Genomic DNA, 13095 nt, shown 5'->3' with positions numbered 1-13095 from the left:
TTATTTTACATTTTTATTACATATTTATGAAAATACCAGATTATGTTCTGAATCTATAATGTAAATATGTATGTAATATGATGTGTGTATATATATATATATATATATATATATATATATATATATATATATATATATATATATATATATATATATATATATATATATAATGTAAATATGTATGTATGTAATATGAACAAAGTTTTTAATTTTGTATTAAATGCATTTTATGTAGAGTTTCTAGAACCGACTATTTGTGCTCTTTTATTCGTCACCTCACAACGCGTAAGGGTTTACACTGCTGAACATTTCCGCCAGGTGTCAGTATTGTACAGGAAAACAAAAACTCCCCAAAGCAGAAGAAGCAATTACAAAATTTTGATTAGCCGTTATAATCCTAATTCTTTTACGACGGTCATGTTCAATATACAATATTTTACGCTCAGTGCTGCAGAAGAAGTCTACATTTAAAAGTGGGTGAGCTCTTTCCTTTAAAATAGTAGTCGAAAATAGGAAGGGTGGGGAAGAGGAATCACGGATTTGGGCGTGAGAAATGCAGTGTGTGTGTGCTAATAAGTGAAAGTGCTATATTTGTTTTCGTTTGTTTGCATGTTGGTTGGCTGTTAGATATTAAAGTCTAGAAGTTAACGCTGCAGTTTTACAAAATATGTGCTTCTGTAGCAGTTGGGTTATTGATTTCGAACATCTGGTTCAAAACCCTATAAATTAGACTAATATTTGTGAATTTTGTCACAAGCTAAAATTCCAGTATCTTATTTTTCTTTTTTAAGTGATTAATACTTATTCTAAGGTATTTGAATAAATACATTTCGAAAATGTGATTATTCTGTAAAATGAAGGTGCTTAATAATAAACTGCCATGATTCATTTTGTTGAGAGCAGGTTGGAATAGTTTGTCGCATCTGTTTTATATGTTATAAATGTATACAGTTTATTCATTACAATATTTGTTGGCCAAAACAATGGTTTGATAAATACAATTATGTATATACACTCACTGGTCACCTTGCTAGGACCCCTTTTTGCTTTCAGAACTGCCTTAATTCTTCATGGCATATATTTAACAAGGTGCTGGAAATATTCCTCACAGATTTTGGTCCATATTGACATCATAGCATCACATAGTTGCTGCAGGTTTGTCGGCTGCATGATGCAAATCTCCCATTCCACCACATCCCAAAAGTGATCTGTTGGACTGAGATCTGGTGACTGTGGAGGCCATTTGAGTATAGTAAACTCATTGTCATTTTCAAGAAGTCATTTTGAGATGTTTTGAGCTTTGTGACATGGCACGTTATCCTGCTGGAAAGGGCCCGCTGAGGCATAGACTCTAGACTCTACAAGACCCCTGACCCCAGGTCCTGTTGTATATCTGGCACAAGATATTAGCTGCAGATCCTTCAAGTCCTGTAGGTTGCGATGTGGAGCTGCTGTAGATCAAACTTGTTGGTCCAGCACATCCCACAAATGCTCAAGTGGATTGTTGTGACACTCCTGATGGCACAATGGGATCCTGCAATTTTTAAGCTTTTTCTGATTGAAACACAAAATTATTCCTAGCTAACAAATGGTTATATATTAACAACTGATGAGCCAAATTATTATGCCCAGTCACAGGTGAAGCAAATATTGGTGATCATCTCCTAACAAGCTCACGTCAAGGTCTGGGTAGATGAAAAACAAACTTCAAGTCCTGTAGGTTATGATGTGGAGCTGTTATCGAACTTGTTGGTCCAGCACATCCAGCAAATGCTCATTTGGATTGAGATCTGGGGAATTTCATGCTTTTCATCATGTTCCTCAAACCATTTCTGAACAATGTGTGCAGTGTGGCAGCTGGCAGGGTTTGTTATCTTGCTAAAAGAGGCCACTTCCACCAGGGAACACCATTGCCATTCAAGAGTGTAGCTCGTCTGGAACAATGTTTAGGTAGGTGGCACGTGTCAAATTTACATCCACATGAATGGCCAGACCCAGGGTTTCTGAGCAGAACATTGGCCAGAGCATCACACATCACACTCCCTCCACCGGCTTGTCGTCGTCCCACAGTACAATCTGGGGCCATCACTTCCCCAGTTAAATAGTGCACTCATACATGGCCCATACATGGACTCGTTGAATCAGAGGACCTTCTTCCACTGCTCCAAGGTCCAGTTTCAATGCTCGCGAGCCCATTGAAAGCACTTTCAAAGGTGGACAGGGGTCATCATAGACACTCTGTTTGGTCTGCGGGTACACAGCCCCATGCGCAGCAGAGTGTGACTTGTGCCACAGTAGACCTTCTGTAGCCTTCGTTGCCCTTATGCATCAGTGAGCCTTGGGCGCCCAACACGCTGTCACTGGTTTGTGGTTTGTCCCTCCTCGCACCACTGTTGGTAAATTCTCACAACTGCTGACCGGGAGCAACCCACAAGCCTCGCGGTTTCTGAGATACTCAGATGGTTTCACGTCTTTATTTCTGCCCATTTCTCTTGCATCCAACACATTGATTATGAGAACTGATTGCTTGTTTTCCATCTACCCAGACCTTGACATGTGAGCTTGTTAGGAGATGATCAACATGCCCCACAATTGGTAATGTGCTCATATATTAGCATATGTTTAATGAACTATGTTTTTTTTTTTTTTTTTAACTGGGCAATAATGGCAGAAGTGTCCTATAGCTTTTCTGTAGCCAATATTTAAAGACGTGTCTTACCATTTTTTATGTCAAGAAATGCAGTTGTGCCAGAAGTGATCTGTGGTTCGTCCTGCTACTTTCTCTGTCAGGTACGTCAGATCATCAGAATGAATCTGAAATTCACAGGGGTCATTAAATTAAGTGAAATATTTACTTAATTCTAATGCAAATATTTGGATTTGTACTTTCTTGTATACTTGTACCAGTTGGGTTTCTGCAGTGGGCAACAAGTCCAGTGGGTTGGTCATCAGCATTAAATTAAAGTTACAGTTACACCCCAGAAATCTAATTATTAGAGTAGGAAATTCATTTAAAAAAAATAGGGGGAGGAGAATGGCAAGAGTGAGTAGAACGTGACCTTTGGTTGTTTATCACGTTGTCTTGATTGTTAAATATTTATTTTGGATGGCAGAACAGAGCCTGAGGAAGAAGAAAAGAAGTGAGGGAGGGTTTACTAAGCCATTGAGTCAAAGCAGAGTGAGAATGGCTCAAAGAGTGAGCTGAAGATTGCACTTAAAGGCTGCTCAGTTTGATGAAGAAAACAAACACCCTTGTCTACAGCTGACATAAAGCACGGTAAGTGTCTTTGGCTCACTACCAGGCCCGGACTGGCTAATCGGGAGCACCGGGAGAATTCACGGTGGGCCGGTCTGTTTATTTGGCCGTGAGGGCCAGTGTTGTCATGACACTGGGTTGAAATATGGATGCTCTAGAAACTGTCGACACGGCCAAATGTACTAAGCTGCATAAAGTAGCCTAAATTTTTCTTTAAAACAAGCCTAACTTTTTTTTTGTATTTGAAGCCAGTGCACTATTGCAGACTTCTATGAGGTTTTAATTACATTATTTTAATAGAGTCAGTCTTGAATTAAAGTGGTCTGAAAATTAGTCCCAATCCAGCCCTGCTCACTACAATACAATACCTCCAGTATTTTTGGTCTGTATGTCTTACAATGGTTGATATACTGTAAACTACCATTCAAATGTGTGGAATCACTATGAAAGGTTTGTGTTTTACTGTCATTTTAATCACTTATATCAATTGATCAAAATTACATAAATTGCATTGAACTGTAACAAAAATGATATATATATATATATATATATATATATATATATATATATATATATATATATATATATATATATATATATATATATATATATATATATATATATATATACTGTAATGTTTTTAATCAATTTTAAGCATGATTAATGAGTGTATACCTCACAACAGTTCAGGCATCACTGAAAAAAAAAAAAATTGCTGTTTGTTCAAATTACTTAATTCAAATGAGCTAAAGCAACACAATTCCAACACATTTTGCCCTAACTTAATATCATTGTGTTTGATACACTTATCTAATATTGAAGTTTACTTAATCCATTTGTGTTATGATTACATGAATGAATTTTGTTCCATTAACTGAAAATGGGTGGTGCTTGTAAGTTCCCAGCATGAATTGCACTTGGCTGGATCAAGACAGAAAAGATGTTGAAAATGTTTGGATGAATGAATCATGAATCTATGAACCTCACAAAATTCACTTTGAGACTACTTAATTGGGTCACTTAAACATGACTTAATTTCATCATGTTGAGGTTACATTATCAAATTATATTTGTGTAACTTAATTGATTCATGTGGGACTGATATACAAATCATGTAGATTCAACACATTATTTTTTTCAGTGATGGATCCATCCATCTATAATAATCTTTTCTAAATATTCCAATTCATTTCCAAAAGGTTATTTTAAAAACTGTTCTCCTGACTTGAAATTGTACAGTGACCTGCAAGAAATTCAAGTGTAGTCAATACTGAATCAGCTGAATCACCTGAACAAAGACATTGTGATTTCTAAATTAGACAGCATAATCAGTTTTAATAAGAAGAAAAGTTTCTCAGGTATAACAAATAAGCATAGAATGATTTTTTAAATGATGTAACAGGTTTTCCTACTTGACTGGAATAATGGCTGCTGAAAAAAGGCTTTACCATCACAGGTATAAATATGACTTTATACGCATGTAATACGACTTAAAGGGATATTCACCCAAAAATAAAAATTCTGTCATCATTTACTCATCCCAAACCTGTATGAATTTCTTTGTTCTACTGAACTCAGAGGAAGATATTTGGAAGAATGTCAGTAACCGATCTCGCCCCGCCATTGACTACCATAGTAGGAAAAATAAATACTATGGTAGTCAAGGGGGGTGAGATCTGTTTGGTTACTGACATTCTTCCAAATATCTTCTTTTGTGTTCAGAAGAAGAAAGATATTCATACAGGTTTGGTACTACTCGAGGGGGAGTACATGATGACAGAATGTTTATTTTTGGGTGAACAATCCCTTTAATATGATGATTCCAAACTTTTGAATTGTAATAGTAATTTCCCATCTTGAATGACCCTTCATTCATTGAATGACAGTCTTTTTCTGACTCATGCAACCACTCATTACATACTGTTCTGAGATATCATAGATATAAGGAAAGGAAGGTGGTGTAAGTAAATAGGGATGAATGATCTTATCCCCATCATGCCGCCTTTATGTGGAATAAGTCTGTGATAAAGGGTTCTTCAGAAGTGTGCACTACATGTTATAAACTGTATTTTAATTAATCACTTGGTGTAATAATTAGCTTTTAAAGAATTATTTCCAACAAGTTCTCGGGATAAAAAAGCTAATCTGTCATTGTTTTACAGTTTATGCTCAATTTTACAGTTAACCTCACCTCTATCCACAATTTTTTTTTTTTTTTCTTTTCATATCATATGATATGCTGATTTCTCATTGTGTATATCAGTCCTGGTTTAAACAGTATTGCTAGCAGAGTATATTTTCAACTTAAATGGAATTGATCAACAAAAATAAGAATTCTGTTTTTATTTATCCTCATAAGTAAATGAATAACAGACTGAAATTTCAGTGATTCATTTCATGATTTTTACACAATCCAATGAAATGATCCGACTCATTCATGAATTGAACATTGCCACTTCAAAGAAAGCAGGCGGATGTTGAGATTTTCTCTTTATGCAACCCTAGACAGTAATTTGAAATGTGTTTTTTAGGTTGATGCCCTTAGCCGGTCAACCCAGTAGTTTAAGTATCCTGTAATTTAATGGACATAAGTGGCCACTAAACCTCATTGCCTGTGGAAATAGTCAGAAAGTGTGTTGTGTGGCTGAACTATGTGACATTGTGATGTTATTTGATTGTCATATTTAATGCTCTAGGCGGAGGGCACATCTTCAACTCAATTGACGTGTTTTTTCGTTATAAGTATTACTCAGGCACTGACAGTATGACTGGACTAAAGGAAGCCCCGATGTTGCAAGTTGTGTTCGGTTGTGTGACAGTAGAAAAGACATGAGATGATAATATGTCAGAGCGAGCGAGAGAGAAAGTGAGTATCTGTCCTCCAGCGAACAATGAACTGATGTATTTGCAGATCAAACAGGCCGTCTGTGTGTGTGGGAAGGGAAATGCACTCATTTGTTCTTTTGATTTTAACACACAAGAGGGTGTTTCTCCTCAGCCTGCATGGGACTTTCTATTATTTCCAGCTGTGCATGTGTGTGTATATGTATGTGAGTATGGAAACTATTACAGAGCTTTGGACTCGTTAGGCACAGAGAGTTTCATGTATGATCCTGGCTTGCCCAGAATAGTGTATTACACACACACACACACACACACACACACACACACACACAAAGGCTGAGTCACAGAATCGGAGTAAATTGCAAACGCCCTCCCAGCAAAAACAGAGCTGGCTGTAATCCTTTCCCTCTCTCTGCTTCTCTCTGTGCTACTCATTCCTGGGAAACATCTCCTCACGGTAAATACTCATCTTTCAGTTCTCTTCAAACTTCATGACTCTCTTTTACTCAACAGAATGCTTCTGTTCTTCACTGCTAGTTAGTTTTATGTTGCTTTTTGAAGTACAAATTAAGATGATTTTGAACATGAAACATCACTATGATCTTTTCTGTCACTTTTCTTCTTGCTGTAACATTTGTGGAGATCCATGCTAGACAGTTTACACCCAGGGAGTAAAATTCACACTCATCAGCAACCAAATGTAGGCACTTTGTGTTCTGTGGCTGGTAATTTCACTTAGTAGCCTGTAAGACATCTTATTCTGCTAAAGTCATTGATACTTAAGTTCACCAGAAACAGATCCAAGTGACTTACAAGGTCAGCAACCATGTCAATGCAAAGAGAACTGGGGTTTTATTTATGGTTCTTAGGATTTCTTTAAGGTCTTTGCATGTTTGTCCAACTAATATTATATACAGCTATTTGAAACTGAAAAATAAAAATGTTATATAGTAAAAAAAACAATCACCATTAGCCAGCAGCTTTGTTTCGGTGGGCAAAAATGTTACCTTGTTTAGAGTACATAAAGAAAACATACAAAACTCTTACAGTTGTAATGTTATCATTTGCTGTCCTCTGAAACGTTGCGTCATGACTAGCTGTTGAGCCTGATCTGTTAGATTCCTGTGAGACTGTTTCCTGTGTGACAGGTTGACAACGGTCATTTGTTCATACAGTAGATACAGTTGGCAAGGAGGCCTTGTCCACAAAGTGGGGGAAAACAAATTTACTCATTTATTTTAGGAAAAATTACAAGCTATTTTCAATATTTATGTTTAAAAAAAAAAAATGTATTTGTACTTAAAAAAAAAAATAAAAAAAAACTTTTTTTTTTTGCCATTAAATTGGATGCTAAAAGAGGACAGTCAGTGTCAGGATGAAGCAGGTGGAATCGCACATCTCAACATGTGCATGTCAGAAGCTGATATTCCATTTTTATCTTTAAAAATAAAAAGTCATAAGTAATTAAACAGGAAATAGATAAGTAAATGTCAGGAAATACATAGTACACTCATGAAAGTCTAGATGGCACAGGCTGATGGGTCCTAAAAGCAAGCTGATGATAATTACAGCATTAACTATTGCCACAAGGTGATTGGTCCACGTCACATCTGCAGCCAATGAGCTTGTTGCTCACACATTTAAATGGCTGGTTACATTCACTATAGCAGTTTGCAGTGAGCTTCCGGGTTCCTCTAAAACCCTCCACCTTCCCCAGCTCCACCTGTATAGATCTGCTGTAGGTTATGGATATATGCTATTTGTGCAGCAGCACTATGTCTTACTCGCAGCAGCATATCAGCATATGTATTGGCAGTAGGAAGTTCCTGTACTTGCTCTGCAGCAGCAGCAATAATCTACAACAACAGCAATAATCTACAGCAGCATCAATTTAGCAGCAGCATAGCTGATCTATTCCGCCAAGACCAAATACATTAACATTGCATTCATTACCATGCTAAAAATCTTCTGAGAGTTGTCATGATTGAAATGACTTTTACAGCGGATCCAGTGTTACTCTTAACTTAAGCTAAAACTTTTAAAAATTGTTTTCATTCATTGATAGAAAGCTGAAATTAAATAAAATATTTATGTCATGACAACTCTCTGAGTGTTTGGCATGGTAATGGATATGACAGTGTTAACTACTGCCAATACATACACAACACGCTGCTATGAGCAAGTAAGACATGTTGCTGTTGTACAAGAGTATACATGAATTATCCATAGCAGATCAGTACAGGTGGAGCTCGGGAAGGTGGAGGGCTTCTAAAGGGGCACTGCAAACTGATGCTGACCAAGTATTTGAAAGTTGAGCAGCAAGCTCATTGGCTGCTGATACCAATCAACTACACCCTATAGAGAATGATGTGGATGTGGATTGCAAGTATATTGAGTTTAGGACCTATCAGCCTGCCCCATCTAGAGTTTCTTGACCTAATATATATATATATATATATATATATATATATATATATATATATATATATATATATATATATATATATATATATATATATATTAGTTGAAAAACTTAAATGAAAATGAGAAATCTTGGCTTTACAACTGAGATAAAATGCTTAAATGCTAAAATAAATAAAACTAAATCTGAAATAAAATAAACCAAAGCTAAATCCAAATACCAATAAACCAAAATTAAATAACACATAACAAAAATATTAAATATTCACCTAAAATGAAAACAGAAAATAGATTGATTAAGTAGATTTGAGGCTGAGGCTTGAGATTTGCTGAAGTTCTTGTTCTCGGTTTTGTATCTTGCACATTTTATGCACAGTAGCTCATCCTTGTTCCAGCACATTGAAATGTTGAGGTCACAAACTCAGCAATCCTTATAAAATCAATTTTTATTGAGTGTTATATATCAGATATATAGCAGTGCGGTCTGGGACTTGCCAAGAGTAAATATTTACCATCGTGGTGAACCTAGTTTCCTCTTACACAACACTGAGTCATGCCTGTCATGCTGTTATTCAGCAGTGGTTACATTCACAGTATCCCTTAAGCCTTTGGTAATATTTTGTCAGTATTGGTGCAACATGATTACTCTATAATTTAGTGTAGAAGTAGTTGACAAATCTTGGCCATTTCAGACTGTAGTTTCATTATAGAGATGGATTTGTGCTTGTTTGGGGTTGTTTAAAGTAGGGGTTTACATTCTTTTTTAGGCTAAGGCTTTATATTATATAAAATGGAGTATTGTACAAGTCTGTGATAGTACTATATTAATGCATTTACATTACTGTTCAAAATTTGGAAAATTTGTTTTGAAAGAAGAATCTTTTATTCACCAAAGGTGAATTTATTTGATCAAAGATACAGTAATATTGTCAAATTACAATTTAAAATAACATTTTTTTTTTTACTTGTTTCATGGCAAAGCTCAATTTTGGTGCTCAAGAAACATTTCTTAATATAAGCTTAATATTTTTTTTGGAAACCATGATAGATTTTTTTTAGGATTCTTTGATGAACAGCATTTATTTGGAATATAAATATTTTGTAACATTATGAATTATAAATTATACATTATAAAGTGTCCTTACTGAATAAAAGTATTAATAAAAAATCATACCGACCCCAAACTTTAGAACGGTAGTGTGCATTTAACATTCCATTTATATAATAATTATTGATGTACAAAGCATTGTACTTTATTGTAATGCATATTGCAATTTAATTTTACTTAATACATTTAGAAAGTGGGAGGAACATTTAGCTTAACTTTAGCTTCTTAACATTAGGTTTGGTTAAAGTAATGTACTTTATAAATGCCAATTAAAACATTTTCACAACATTTTTTCACAAATGCAGTAGACCCCTGGTTTAAAGGAACCTGTACCTTTTGTGTGCTTTCTTTCTATATATTAGGTTTATCTGTACGTTTAGTACTACAGAACTGTTTTCAGGTTATGTTTCTTTTGCTCCAGTAATCACCATACTGGCAGACACAAATATCTGCTCGCTGCAGGAGACCGGCCATTAATAACATGCCTCTCATTTATTCAGCCCACTCTCCTCTCCTCTATAGTTAATCACTCACTCTTCTCTGCCCTCTCAATAGTTTATTTCTCTTTTCTCAGTCTCACGCTGAAGTTTCATTCCAGAATAAGACCTCTGTTTTCTCCTCTGCTCTCGTCTGGTCTCACCTCATGCATTCTCCTGTTTAAACTGTCAGTTGTGAATGTATTTTCTTCTCTCCTCCTCTGTTTTGCAATAGTCTGGTTGCTGTTTGGCAAAAATCCCTTACTGTGTGTACACACACACACACACGCACGCACACACACAAACACACACACACTCTGTAAGACTATACCATTTAAGACTGGTTTGCCCTACTGAGCCAAACCACTGAATTATTAAGAACGAGCTGGCTTCTCAAGATCCAGCGGAAAATATACACTTCTGGAAAATGCCACACATGCATAAAAGAGTGCAGGTAATCAAGAATTCACTCTTTAAAATTTATACACAACCACACACAGAACTGAGGCAGTTGTGCCTGATAAAGTTTATTGTTGTTTTGTTACTTTTTATGATGGTGATGTGGCTTAGTGGTTAAAGTTCTGGTTTTAGATTTGAATTCCACAAGTGGGGACTGAAGAACAATCACCACTGTGGTCTTGAAAAGGGGGGACTGAAGAACAATTACCATTGTGCTCGTGAAACTTCAGTATTCTCCAATGAGTCTTTAGATCAATGCATCAGATAAATTACTACTTATGAATGGATAAAAATAAAATTACTGAACATGGTAAAATAAAACAGATGACTGTACACTGGAAGCTATAAAGGATTGGCTATCTTCTCTCTCAGGCATGCAGGAAGTATAGCAAAGTGACACAGCGTCTCTGTCCCTTCTCAGGGAACCAGGGTTACAGTCGTAACCTAGACATTACCTTTCAAAGGGACTTAACGCTGCGTCAGAATGTGACGCTATGGGAATGTTCATACCCACTACGCCATACTGAATTAATCCCTGTCCAAGTGTGAATCATAATGAGCACAAACTTAAGTCACAAACATTTGAGATCCTGGTGTAGACTCTATATCCAAGCTATAAAATCTAAAGAAGGTGTGTGGAGAAGACCAGGCTACTGCATCACAAACCTCTTGAAGGGAAACCCCTGATAACAGTACCTTAGAGGCAGTCATTCTTGTCCTAGAGTAGGCTTTTATGACTAGAGGCAAAAGAAAGAACAGGATAATTATAGTGGTATGCAGTTACACCGGCAACCCCTGTAAACAAACTAGCACTGCACTTATAAACACTAATTAGGCATTATATTGAGGAAAGATTAAAAGAAAGTGGCATTAAAACTTTCCTGGTCGAAATGTTACGAGTTTACACGTATGATGTAAACACCATAAATTAAACATAAAGTAGTCATAATTCATCAGCAGTAGATCAAAGCAATTGCTTGGCATAAATGTGGTCTATTCAGTGATTGAAACTGTGAGTAGAAAGCGCAACGTTTTTACTTTGAAACATGCTGTGCAAATGATTATTTAGTAAAATCATAGCCTTTTGAAGTCTATCAAGTTAAGCCATATTGCAATTCCTGTTTCTCCATCAACAAATTTTAGACCTCCTGAAATAAAAATTAAGACTTTAATGCAGTAATGGAAGACAGTGACTTCATAAAACCTTCAGATGACACATAGATTATATCCACTCCTTCATAAATTACTGAACCCTCATTCCGCGTAGAGCAGCTCTCTCACACTGTATGACATTAGAGAAAACTAGATGTGCAGTTCAGGCTTGTGAGTCCTGAAAATATACGGGTGTGTGAGTTTGTTTGCAGTTGTCACTGCTGTAAACTCCCATATATAAAAATAATTATTTGAAAAATAGTATTTTCATGCAGCTAGTATGCCCCTGCCCAGTGTAGACCCCTGTGATTCAGCCTATGGAAGCCCATGCTTTAATGTGCCCCTGCCTACGGCTGAAAAAATCGACTTAATATGAGCAGGAGACCGACATGGCTGCATTGTAGTTGACTCCCATACCCCAAGAAAAGTGGTATTCTGTAGTGGAGAAAGTATATTCTTCTTGGAGTTAACCCCAAACACCTGATGTGAGTGAGGATAATGTCTCAATGTGGAACCGCCATTTCCTTAGACTGAGCTAGAATCAGATATATAATATGATAAAATATATTGCCAACATAATTGAGTACACGAATGCTCTGGAATTGCAACAGATTCAGAGTTGCATCCATGCATGTTGTAAAGGTGCGGGGTGACAAGGCTAGGCTGAATGGAAGAACCTGATATTGGTAAGCTTCGTCCCTGAAAGCGAATCTGAGCAACTTCCTGTGTTGAGGAAGGATGGATATGTGGATGTACGTGTCCTTCAGATTGACTGTAACAAACAAGTCTTCTGACCTGAATTGAGACATGATAAGCTTCAGCGTTAACATATTGAACCTTTACGTCCTCAGAGTACAGGTCCAAAATTGGGCACAACCCCCATCCTTTTTCGGAGCTATGAAGTACCGGTTGTAGAAACCAGAGACTCTCTCAGGAAGAGGAACACGCTCTATGGCCTCTTTCGCCAAAAGAGACTGGACTTCCTGTTCCAACACTTGAGCTTGCTCGGGACTGACCATTGTGAACAGTACCCTGTTGAAGCAGGGTGGACAAAAACCAAAATAAATTCTGTACCCTTTTTCTATAATCTGCAATCTCTAATCTTGAAAAGTGACACTCTGCTTCTGCTGCTGTCAGTGTGAGGAGCTCGTGCTCAGTTGGGGCTTCTCTTCTGCAGCAATCCTAGGGTCCTGGATCCGGCAGGGGATATACCTCTGCAATGCTGCCACGTGTTTCTTTGCCTCATGAAAACTCTGCAACAGTGTTGAAAAGGCTTGTCTTTTTCTTTAATGCCTGACAAGTTTAGCCAGAGATTCCTCTCCGCAGCCACCTTAGTTTAGCTTTTATGTAGCTTTCTTGGAAAGCGCCTTGAGAAAGCA

The 13095-nt window shown here is 36.7% G+C and overlaps 1 protein-coding gene across 2 annotated transcripts in view; it reads left to right on the top strand.

Annotated features, from left to right (window-relative positions):
• Positions 1 to 3133: 3133 nt before the first annotated feature.
• Positions 3134 to 13095, top strand: part of sorbs3 (sorbin and SH3 domain containing 3) — a 71299-nt gene continuing 61337 nt past the window's right edge. The window contains exon 1 of one of the 2 annotated variants that reach the window (XM_067395268.1): positions 3134 to 3277. The gene's annotated coding sequence lies outside the window, so the exon portion shown is untranslated. Of the gene's footprint in view, positions 3278 to 6461; positions 6558 to 13095 lie in introns of those variants that run through there. The other variant, XM_067395267.1, reaches the window with a different exon arrangement.

Source organism: Chanodichthys erythropterus, chromosome 9, assembly GCF_024489055.1.
Source record: "Chanodichthys erythropterus isolate Z2021 chromosome 9, ASM2448905v1, whole genome shotgun sequence".
Taxonomy (NCBI): Eukaryota; Metazoa; Chordata; class Actinopteri; order Cypriniformes; family Xenocyprididae; genus Chanodichthys; species Chanodichthys erythropterus.
The sequence above is the reverse complement of the archived record's forward strand: the minus strand, read 5'-3'. Positions and strand labels throughout refer to the sequence as shown.